The following is an 11,193-nucleotide window of genomic DNA, read 5'->3' as shown; positions in this document are numbered from 1 at the left end:
CATTGGATCTAGGGGTAGTTTACAGTTTGGGATTTGGATGACTTTCCCATCTACTACAAGGTGGAAAAGAAGTTCTTTTATTACTGTCAGGCTGGATTTTGGGCTACTTGTTTTTTTTCCGAGTACACACAACTCTCTGTCCATTTTTGCATATTATAGGACAACATGTTCAGGAATCCATACTGTGTGGATTCTCAGGGAGTTTTGATGCGTTATTCTGTACCAGCGCCAAACAGTTGTGGCACATCGACAGAAATCACAAGTTGATAAAATATCTGAACAAACATTAATGATATCAACTAGTTTTACAAAATTTCATAGAAACCTCCATACAGAGCTAGTCTTAAAAAACGAGACAGGCCTACTTGTAATGAGATTTTGATTTGTCCATGGTGGATGGATTAAAAGGACTACTTGAAGTCAAAACACTCCACAAACCCATACTGTCAGGGTTTGGTGAATGCAAAGTAGGAGAGAGCCCAAATGCAAGACACTGGAGAGCAGACATACAATTCAGGGGATTTTAATCCAAAACACAAGGCATGAACCAAACTCATGGGTAGTGGAAACTAGCAAAATCCAAAGTACAGAACTGGTAGTACAGCAACAGGCAGAACACTCATCATATGACACAATAACACATATACCGCTACAATGATCAGACAGGGACTGAACAGAAACACCAAACATTTATACACCAGGAACTAACGAGCAGGCGGGAGCAACACAGGTGACCGGGATCAGGACTAATGAGACAGGCAGCCGGAGAGACAGCAGGGGAAAACAGAGAGACAGGACGAGGGCTTCTGGAGTAACAGACTGGACTAAACACAGACATTATCAAAATAAGACAGATCAGAATATTATAAATAATCCAGACACAAGCAGACAGACCACAAAAAACTACAACCAACAGGGAACACAGAGCAGACAAAGCCGAAATAATGCAAACACAGAACAAGGAGTAAATACAAAGACTTTAACTAAGACGCAGAACTCAAATGCAGGGCTAACGTAAGATACAAGACAGACAGGTACAAATGAGCAAAACTGAACATGCAAATGAACAATGGAATAAACAAGGCTAAACAGAGAACACAAGACCAGGAACACAACCCCAAAACAGAAAACATGGACCAACTGTTACACAGAAAGGGGTAGGGTAACCAAACGAAGGACAACAGTCAGGACTGAAACCCAGAACACAACAGACAATATAACAGATACTGAACTGATCAAATAACAAAAGACTCAGAGAGCTAAACTATGCAAAGCATAGATTTAATAAATCCACTTATTTAGTTGTGAGCAGAGTGGGTTGTAACACATGACTCTGTTAGAGCAGAATAATGGCTAAAGCTACAGCATAGTAGTACGGCTTTCAAATAGCACTACCAGCTAATATTTAGGCTACAGTTTAATATTTAGTGCACTGTGCAGCCAGCCCAGTCTCATCCCAGGGTGTCTGATATAGATGCTCTGTCAGGCTTTCTCAAAGCGTCGCTATCTGACGCCCTAGGATGAGACTATGTTGGTATTCAAGCCAACAATGTACCAGTAGTCTGTATTTAACTAGTCGTGCTCATTGGTGTAGCCTGACATAGAGAGACCTTCTCTTATTTCATGTGGATGTGACTGATGTAATGTTTCATATCGGGGACAACAAGAAAAATTTTAACTTACTGGAGTACTAACAGACTATAATATTAATGCAGTATTTTGTAATCACACTTGATGGATACACCCTGGGAATATTGTTCTGGTGTAAATGTGGCAGGTTACCTAATTGAATCACAAATAATACAAGTGTATGTTCATGTGAGTGTATATTACAACATTATGAACTTGATATTGTGAATTGGAATTAAAGCGCAGAAGTTGTGACAGAGAGGTTCTGATCTAGTCACCTGCACATATATTATTATACATTATACGTATATTAGCCACACAAACCCTGTCTTTCAACTCTTTCAATGGGAAGCACGGTGGTAACGTGTTACCTCTGACCTAAATACATTCATTGGAAGATGAAGATGGGGTTTTTGGATTAATGAGCAACAGACCATGATCCACCCGGCCTAAAGAACCGGACCAGGCAACTTGGTTGATCGCTCAGAGAAGAGAAAGAGAGCCAGGAGAGGAGCCATGCTGGCCCAGTTTGGACTTAATTCTGCTCCTAAAGATCTGGTCTGGACAAAATGTGACTCAAGCAACGGAATTGAGACTGTTGTGCCCACATCGTTACAGAGACCTGCCTCAGCAACATCCCGGTTTTGGCGCTCGGCAGGTGGTCCATGTTCCGAGCTGTGAGCGCAAGACTCCAGAAGATAAGAGGAGCTGTTTATTTTGAGGATGAAACCATCTGGTTGCTGCTGTTTACATTCACACCAGATGCAAATTAAAAAATGCACTGTGAAATGTTCGGGGTATATATTTATCTATATCTATATCTATATAAATATACTGTATGCCTAGACTTAATTATATGTTGTGTGTGTAGCATGAAGGAACTACAAATTTTGTTTCATTATGCGGCCTTGTGCTGTATAATGACAAGTAAACAACCTTGTACCTTGTAAACTACTGTTATACCTTAATTGGCGTGGTCTTAGTAAACCATGAACTAAATGGAGATTTTATTTATGTTTCTTGCTATAATGTTGGGATTAAACAAGGAGCAGTAATTTGTGGTAAATAAACGTTATAGCTCTCTCATCCACCTACTAATTTGATAATTACCACAATGACTTAATCGCTGTTCCTGCATTAAAATGTCGACATGGATTTGACTGGATTGGACCAAATGGTTATCATCAACCTGATTGTTCTGGTCCCTAAAGTTTAGCTGCAGCGCTCGCTGACTGAGCAGGAAATCTGTCAAACGTGTTGGATGTCTACATACAAACTGTGAGCCAATGATCAGAAATGCTCCAGTAAATTCATAAATTAAAATCTGTAAGATGCATAAGGTTTAACCTAAATAAGAAGCAGGTGGTAGTTGATGCTATGCTTTGTAGCTGTGATACTAATGGTGATTTAATGATTCTAATTCTAAAAATCACAATGAAAGACAATTCTGTGAGAAATCATTGTCTTTATTTGACAGCAGTCTTCATATAAAATGCGTACTGCAATGTACAACATACACATGAACAAATTGTTCCTGTGTGAAGCAATTCAAGTCTGTTGGACATAACTGTAACTCCTATTGTGGTTAATATTTCTTGTTTTGAAGCAATAATTAATTAATTAAAGCGATCAAATAGCCAGCAGCGTAGAGTGGCACACAAGCTTTATGGGCTATATGCAGACAGTGTTCTGCTGAATTGTCTAGAGGGATGTGCAAAAACTTTCAGCACTACAAGTTTAATTTATCATTTAAAATCAAGACACCCCGAACAGCATGCAGACTATGAGACACATTGGCAGCTGCAGCATCAGCAGCGAAAAGGAAAGTTCCTCCTCACCCACTCCATCAGTGGCTGACTTCTTAGTGAAGGCAAAATAGTTTGCCAATGACCGGTGCCAAAGCTAAAGGCATTACTAATAAGATATTGGAATTCATCGCCTTGGGGGATCAACCATTCTCTGTTGTAGAGGACGTTGGATTTTGCAGGCTTATAGATCATATTGAGCCCCGTTACACCATGCTTAGTGGACGGAATTTCTCAGACGTGTGCTTACCTGAAATGTATAATGTTTCAACTCACATCCACAAACTCTTGGCTACAGCTGTTACAGCCATCAGCTTCACGACAGATACTGCATATGGAGCTTGGACGTAAGCCCCATAAGTATGCTGGGTTTAACCACACAGTGGATCAACATAGCATTTAACCTAGAAAAAGGTTGTGCTTCACACACAAGAGCATAGGGGGTCCCATACAGCTGCAGCCATCTCTGAAGCATTCGCCAACATGTTTGACACTTGGCGTATCGACCGATCTAAAGTGCATGCGGTAGTCAGTGACAACGCAAGAAACATGGTTAAAGCCATGGAAGACAGCGATCCGACAGGCATAAGGTGCATGGCACACACAATTCAACTAGCTGTCAACGAGGGATTGTTGAGTCAGCGCAGTATGGCGGATGTGATAGCGATAGGCAGGAAAATTGTTGGCCACTTTAAGCATTCTGCGCTTGCCTATTCGCACCTACAATCTATCCAAGAGCAGTTCGAATGCCACCAAAACATCTCCAAGAAGATGTGAGCATAAGGTGGAACAGTACATATTCTATGCTGGAAAGCCTCTTTGCACAAAAGTGAGACCTGGCTGCATACATGGCAGAAAATAATCTGCCAAACTCAACAACAAAATGATTTTATAGTGCACATATTATCCATGACAAATGTCCTTAGATCTACTATAACAATAGTTGAGAAAAGGAAGGTCATATTGAAATAAAACATTTAAAAGGACAGGTGTGCAGGATTTAGTTGCATCTATCGGTGTAAACCATGTGGCTTCACCCTGTCCTTCCTAACAAGAAGGACAAGCTATGATGGCCCCCAAAAAACAAATAACCAATAGATATTATATTCAGTTTGTCTGTTCTGGGCTACTGTAGAAACATGGCTGTTCGACATGACGAACTCCATGGGTGAGGACCAGAGGCGTCTGTAGAAACAAAGGCTCATTCTAAGGTAACAAAAACAACGATTCTTATTTTCAGGTGATTACACACAGATGACAACATAGTTATGAGGATTATATTCTGTTTCTGCCATGTTCTGTAAATAAAGCCTCCTAATTGGACCTGGACCTTTAAATTTAACAATACTCACATTAAAACGTCACATAGATGCTGTTAGTCATAACATTTGCCCTCATCTTTTTTGAATCAAGGTTGATCCTACACACACACACACACACACACACACACACACACACGCTCTACCAATGCTTGCTGTTGGTGGACCTCTTGCCCCCTGTCTGATGTCTGACTACACATGCAATGTGTTAGCGTATACTGATACTTTGCTTAGCTTAGCTTTGTAGAGCAGTACAGTTCATGCATTCATCACTATGAGCCTTAATACTTAAAAAAGAGAATTCTTCTCCACAAGTCACAATTCTGGGGTGCCAACCAGCACACTGTTGCATTCTGGTCCACATATCTGTAGGAGATCATTTAAAAATTCACACAAATAATGATATACAGTGGGTATGGAAAGTATTCAGACCCCTTTAAATTTTTCACTCTTTGTTTCATTGCAGCCATTTTCCAAAAATCAAAAAAGTTCATTTTATTTCTCAGTAATGTACACTCAGCACCCCATCTTGACAGAAAAAAACAGAAATGTAGAAATTTTTGCAAATTTATTAAAAAAGAAAAACTGAAATATCACATGGTCATAAGTATTCAGACCCTTTGCCGTGACACTCATATTTAACTCAGGTGCTGTCTATTTCTTCTGATCATCCTTGAGATGGTTCTACACCTTCATTTGAGTCCAGCTGTGTTTGATTATACTGATTGGACTTGATTAGGAAAGCCACACACCTGTCTATATAAGACCTCAGCCAACGCCCAACACCGGACATTGCTCCGGGCGGACCACAGTCCAAACCACCCCATTGAATTTTGGAGGGCAGGTTTTGAACTGTAGTCGAAACCCATCTATGGCAGTGCGCAGGACCCATGGAGAAATGTTTGTCAGGCTCCGCCAAGCCTCTGCAAAAGTCTGCCAACGGAACCAGCCCCTCGGGGCTGGTGGTCGGTGTCTCGTGTGACCTTCTGGTGGACCCTGAAGCCCCAGAACGGCAGGGGAGAGCCGCCGAAGATCCACAGTGAGTGAGTCTGAACGCCGCCTGACTGCAGACCCTCGGGGCAGGCAGTACGGCATGGGAGGGGAGAAAGACTCCCCTACCCCGGTCTTCCCTGAGCTCCGTCGGGACTGGATGACGGTCCTCAGATTGCGTCTCTCAGAAGGCTGAGGGTGAGAGCGCCATCTCGCTGCCCCAGCTCCTCGGGGGGGCCCCCAAGAAGCAACACTCTGCTTCCTCTCCTCTCCGTAGGAGCTTGTAGAGGGAAGGGACCTACGCCTGGCAGCCTCAGCTGCCTTGGGTCCAGACCGGCGAGGGAGGTACTGGCGGAACGCTTCGCCCTGCGTCTAACGCTCCGTGGTTCTGCGAAGCTCCGCCAGATCTTCCTCAGAAGGACCCCCCTCTGAACCATCTCCTGTAGCAAGTCGGCTTGGTAGGCTTGAAGCACCGCCATGGTGTGCAAGCTCGCACCTGCCTGGCCCGCTGCCATGTACGCCTTCCCCACGAGCGTAGATGTGGTGCGACATGGCTGGAGGGTAACGCCGGCTTCTCCAGGGAGGAGACAAGTCGAGGGGAGAGATAGCTCACAAGTGCATCCTCCACCCGAGGCATCCTCCCATAACCACGGTAACTAACCCCCATCACATTACTGTAGTTGTGATAGGGGTGTGGAAAGCCGTATAGAGAAGGGTCTGCCCCATGATTACTCAGTTCATCATGTAAACCAGGAAAGAATGGCAGAGACCGGCGTGGAGGTGGCGCGTGGTGCTTAAGAAACCTTTCATCAAGCTTACCACTAGCCTGTGGTGTCTGCTCCTCCTGTGGCCAGTTGATGTTGAGCTTAGCCACGGCTCTAGTCACCACCTCCAGCAGCACGTCATAGTCGGGCGCCGCCTGATGACGCCGCCCCGACACCCGGAAGTCATCGTCCCCTACGCTGAGCACGTCCGCCTCCTCGGAGTCGGATTGCTGTAGCGTCTCCGGATCCAAACTGCAAGCAGGAGAAGCCGAAAACGGGCTCCCGAACGAGGAAAGGAAGCGTCGGAGCCAGCGGATGAAGGTCGGGAAAAAGCCTTAGCCCCGAAATCCTCCGACAGATCACGCTGTGAACCCCATGAGTGAAGCCGCCTCAGTGTACTGTCTATTTCTAATATGGTAAAGTTTCTGACCTGTCTGCCATCTTAAAAGCAGACGATCCACGGCTAAGCACTTTCAAAAGCTAAGGAATATAAATTAACATTCATTTTACCATTACAGAGTAAATGGAGATGAAATAAAGAAAAAACAGGATATTTTCATCCTTGCCTGGTAAAAAAAAAAGCTATATTTTAATGCAATAAAACCATCATAATATAGATTATAATGCAACTGAATATATTTTCATACACCTGGAATGCAATTGTAACTTTAAATTTTATAAATGCAATATTTATTTATACAATATTTTCAAAATTCACCAGGCGAATGTCCATATTTTGGCAATATTTACAGTTTAAATGTTGTTTTATCTTTAAAACACTATGTCAGTACAACCACGTTCATAATAACATACCATTGAAATATTGATAAAAACAGTGAATATTCATGAACAATCTTGTCACCAAAATCACACCCATGCTTTACAGGCCTGTAGCTTGAGAACGGAACGCAACATCCCACACAGTGATGGGGGCATCAATCGATCCAGCTTGACGCGGACCTTTCATTTGAAATAAATGTTTAAATACATAAATACATTTATAAATAAATGAATATAGAAATACATACATGTTAGACAAATGTGCTATGCTTAAGTATTTTAAACTGTAGCAAGCTTGTCTAAAAATAGACAAGGAGAAGCATTTTACACTTTCGGCACACTTCTTAAATTCTCACTAAACAGGAACTGGTCCATAGAGATCGACAGAAAACGCCTACAGGTGAAAGCTAGATAACAGTTCCTGTCTGTATCCGAGTGACATGTGACATGCCTTAATGACGTGGAAAACAATTGGTATAAAAACAGACTGACGAGCCCTTCTTGTCAATCAATTCTGTATTCATTGTAATGCATGTATTGACTCTTTGAAAGTAACCGATCGATCGTGACTCCAGTGACTGTCGTTCTTTGGTAAAGATTTTCCTAACACTACAATATATACAAATACATAATTTTGATTAGCATGTTTGTCTTTGTTAGGTTTAACTAGACGTATTCAGAAGCGGACACTAGGCTGATGATTAGAACACAGGCAAGGTTTTTTGACACGAGTGCTCAGGAATGGCCAGAGAGTAAGGGAGAGGGCTGAGACTTCCAAGTCCGGCAGGATTCCAGCGATGGCATTAGAAGCACAGATCTGGCAGGCCAGCGGCCGGCAAGCAGGCAGGTACCGGTAAGCGTGCAGGCAGCGACTCACACACGGGACTGACAGCCCGTTCTCATCTCAGGGCGTCATATACCAACAAGAGTGACAAAGCGTAGGTATTTGCACCGGGTGCGTCTCCATGAGATGCTTCCGGAACCGTCTCTATGAGACGCTCTGGGGCGTCCCGTACAGACCGGAAATGCTAGCTAGCTTGATGACTAGCTGGACCACTGGATGAATATTACGCATGATCCAAGTGGGCACAGCGTCATGTAACTTTCTAAATTTTTTCCTCTCACAGAGAAAAGAAAGGTCAGGTCACAAACACACACAGCTCAGTCTGTGTACAGTCGTACACAGCTGTTGTGTGAAGCTAGCTAGCTAGCTACGTTTGTGATAAAAGGTGTTGACAGCCCCCGAAGCCCCTACCCCTTACCACAACCATCAGAAATGTTAGTACCTAAACCTAAGTCACTTAATGTATGCATGTCGACCGGCTAACCCTACCTGTTAGCACATCGGCCGTGAGGTTAGCCGGTCTCCCTTGTGTTGCTGCAACATAGGAAACAGGGACGTTTCATACGGACGCTGAAGGGTACTTTGAGCGTAAAATCCTTATGCTTTATCACGCTGTCTGAAAGCGTCAGTTATGATGCATTGAGATGAGAACGTGTTGGGATTGACTGTGGCAAACGGAAAACAAGAAGTTAGGAACAGGTCACAAATTACTCAACTAGAACTAGGAGAGTTGGCCGGAGCAATATACCACAGGAGGTGAACTGGCGAACTGGCAAAGAGTGGGAGCTGGACCAGAGTATTTCACTGCAGGAGTTGATTGTTGATGAGCCACAGGTGCGAGAAGCTGCAGGTGGTGATGAGCCGCCATGAACACACACACACACACACACACACACACACACAGGACCTGACAGACAAGACTGACAGAGACAGCAGGGAAGGGAAAATTGGGAAAACACAAGGGAGGGGGGAGGAGGTGAAGCCTAATCTTGACAGTCTTAAGTCTTATTATAATAATAATGATTACATTTGCATTTATTCATGTAGCTGACGCTTTTATCCAAAGCAACTTACAATCATGCGTAATATTCATCCAGCCGGAGGGAACGATCACGAACCGTTCACAGCGCATCAGTGATGCAACCCAGGAGATCGCAGAGCGACTGGCACGCTGCGTATGGTCAGATGATAATTCCCTCTGGCTGGATGAAGTGTGGCGCCCTGCATGATCCATGATGATAGAGAAATATAGAGATTCATGGCAATCAAGCAAGCTCTCAATATTTTAGAGACCCACCCCAAAATATCACACAATCATGCTTTTAGGGGAGCTGATATCTAAGTGCCTCTTTCTCCCTAGCATGTTGTGTTCATCACCAGAGTTCGCATCCTCCACAGTAACATTTTCCTCACGCACCAAGCGTCGCCCCGGTCGGACAGCATTCAAAGAACAGGAAGAAAAAAATACCGCTGAAGGAACACTGTTCAAGAAAATATGGCCTGTAATATTTTGTCTCCTGATTATACTGGGGTGAAAAAAAAGAGATATTTTATTAACGTTTTTCTTTTATAAATTACATTTTATCATTTTTTGTCAACAATATTGCATGTAAATATAGTCACAGTCAGCGTTTAAGGACATTATCGCTGTCTCGTCTCGTCTAGGTTTTGTCAGGGAAAAAAAGGATGTTGACGAATATATTTCGTTTAGTTTCATCTGATGAAAGTAACACTACTCTACAAAACACTTTTTACTCACCACCTGCTCTCTGTAGGTCAAACGATTCCCTGCTACTTGCGTGTACTAATCCATTCTTTCACCCATATTCTTCGTCTTTACAATTGCTATCTTTATAATAACAAACAGCCGCTTCGTGTGTAGGTTTGCGTCATTTCCTGTTCCACATTGCATGTGTGTCTGTCAGCTCGTGTACTGTGTGACTCCCTGTTACCGATCAATCACATAGTGTGAATGCCACAACGACTTCACGACGGCAAGTAGTGTAGTATGAACAGCAAGGCCATTGGTGGATGCTTAAAGTCGTGTAGTCTGCACGAGCCTCAAGTGACTGAATGCAAGCTAAGGGCTAAAAATGCTATAAATAGGAATGGGACAGCACTTTGCAACATTATCACGTTACCTTGACAACACTAAAACATGTTCCACACTTTTTATTTTACATTTATTACTTTTCCAACTGCCCGATTGACCCGACAGAGTGGACAAGAGGTAATTGTCAATAACTATCTATATTTGTCAATAATAAATGAACAGTTGTTGGTCATAACAGCATCATTAAGCAAAAATTTAAATAAAGGTGTGTAATAAGGTGATTGTGTTCCTTTGAGTTCATGTGTCTTTCTTACCTGTAATTGTAAATATTGCAATGTATTTCCCACATTAATGCATCAAGAATCTTGAAATACGATTTCAGACACCCCTAAAATGGACCATACCATTTCCTAGCCTTGACCTTAGTTGAATGTCTGCCTGCATCAGTCCCAGTTTAAAGGGGCTGTGTAGTTTTTCAATGAAATCACTTATTAATAAATCACTTTTTTGTCAATGGGCTGTAACTTACTTAGAAATGAAGCACCTTTTTTCTCTGTTGCTTGGAACAGCCACTCCTCCCCTTTTAATGTTAAGGAACCAGGCAGGGACGTGCACAGGGGGGTTGCTCTGGTTGCCCGAGCAACTGCCCGTTTGCCTTTCCTGACTCAAGATGCCCTTCCGACTCGCCCTTCCGAGAAAAAAAAATAAAATACAAAAATAATCGCGATCGCAAAGCCTCATTCACTTCCATTCGGGCACCAAAAGTGAAAGTCAGTAGGGGAAGGGCAAACTCTGTTTAAGTGGCTGCACTGCTGCAGCGCTGCCTGCACGTCAGTCGATTCTGTTCCCTACCGGAATTCCTGTTTCCTTCCTTTATGCAATCATACTACAACAAATCATGCGTATTTTTGCCCAGTTACCATACGTGATACGTACCAACAGAAGTGAATACGAGCTAGAAGCGCAACTGAATGTACGGGAAGCCAAAAGGTTAAAAAGGATTGTATTT

The sequence above is a fragment of the Micropterus salmoides genome, unplaced genomic scaffold (assembly GCF_014851395.1).
Source record: "Micropterus salmoides isolate LMB-PRFRI ecotype aquatic unplaced genomic scaffold, ASM1485139v1 Ms_hic_scaffold_8, whole genome shotgun sequence".
Lineage (NCBI taxonomy): Eukaryota > Metazoa > Chordata > Actinopteri > Centrarchiformes > Centrarchidae > Micropterus > Micropterus salmoides.
Note: the sequence above shows the minus strand (reverse complement) of the source record.